General features: G+C 39.3%; 1 pseudogene; it reads left to right on the forward strand.

Moving 5' to 3' along the window:
• Positions 1–711: 711 nt before the first annotated feature.
• On the forward strand, positions 712–1,377 carry LOC103251341 (annotated as a pseudogene).
• The last annotated feature ends 244 nt before the right edge of the window (positions 1,378–1,621 follow it).

Here is a 1,621-nt window from a genome sequence, read left to right on the forward strand (position 1 = left end):
CGGGGGTATTCATGTGGGACTAGGTGTCTGCCTGTCTGTTTGTCTCGTCTTGTGTATGATGGATGCACACTGATATATGCCTGTTTTGGTGTGGATCTTATGCTGTTGTCTGCAGGCATTGTTCTCGGCTCAATGGTGGTGTGTACATTCCTCATACATGTGTGCAATTCCTACAGCATGTCTTTCGGGTGTGTTTGTGTGTGTGTGTGTGTTTGTGTGTGTGTGTCGGTGTGTGTGGGATGTTGTGACAGTGTCATTTGATTGCAGCGGGAAGATGAGAAGAGAGTACAGCTAGCTAGTATTGTTGGCTTCCTGGGTAGTGCTACTTCACTACTTTTACTTTTCTTAAACCTTTGAAGCTTCCGATTTTCATGGAAAAATGTCTCTAGAGTAATGCTGGGTGGCAGAAGGTTGTAAGCAGCTTTCATGTGATGCAGGTATATGTGTGGATAATTCTTTTGTTTTCCATTTTCTTCCTTTAAAGGACAGCTGCAAATGGATTTTTAAAAAAGGATATATCCATATAGTATGCCTCGGGAATGCAAAACATTCTATTTGGAGGTAGGTCTTTCAGGGTTTTGGTTGCAATAATTAAATATTTATTCACCAACTTACTCTCTGTTGTAAATTGGCCAAAGGAAACCTGACTGTGGACTCTGATTCTTCCTAGAGACTGCGTAGGTCTCACGCTATTCAAAGAATTACCCAAACATGGATATCAGACCAAATCATAACATTTATATCAACAATATGAATGACAAAATTAAAAAAGAAGAATTGAAGAGCTCCCTCTATGCCCTGTTTACCCAGTTTGGCCATGTGGTGGATATTGTGGCTTTAAAGACCATGAAGATAAGGGGCAGGCCTTTGTCATATTTAAGGAACTGGGCTCATCCACAAATGCTTTGAGGCAGTTACAAGGATTTCCATTTTATGGTAAACCAATGCGAATTCAGTATGCAAAAACAGATTCTGATATAATATCTAAAATGCTGGGCACTTTTGATGACACAGAAAAGAAAAAAGCTAAAACTGTGGAACAGATTGCAACAACTGCAAACAAAAATCCTGGCCAGGGAATTCCAAATTCAGCTAATACCCAAGGAAATACAAAACCAAATCCCCAAGTTCCCTGATTACCCTCCAAACTATATTTTATTCCTTAATAACTTACTAGAAGGGACTAATGAGATGATGTTATCCATGCTGCTTAATCAGTTCCCTGGTTTCAAGGAAGTACATTAGGTACCTGGGAGGCATGACATTGCCTTTGCTGAATTTGAAAATGATGAAAAGGCTGGTACTGCCAGGGATGCTTTACAAGGATTCAAAATCACACAATCCCCTGCCATGAAGATCACCTATGCCAAGAAATAACATCTGGGACAGTAATCTTTAAAGGACTTGGTATCATTTACAGTGTTTGTTTTGATAACATTCGGTCGGGTCATTTTAATAGTTGGAGATAGAGGGGAGTGAAAGTGAAATTTTTCTGAGGACATACATTATCTAGCATTTCTTTACCTGTAGTGAACTATGAAATACGAAGGCCTTATTTTGTACAATAAACTATTATCTGTTAAAAAAAAAAGGAAACCTGACTGCACAGAGAGAGGGTGTG

Source organism: Carlito syrichta, unplaced genomic scaffold (genome assembly GCF_000164805.1).
Source record: "Carlito syrichta isolate Samal-C Ts95f unplaced genomic scaffold, Tarsius_syrichta-2.0.1 Scaffold140501, whole genome shotgun sequence".
NCBI classification, from domain to species: Eukaryota; Metazoa; Chordata; class Mammalia; order Primates; family Tarsiidae; genus Carlito; species Carlito syrichta.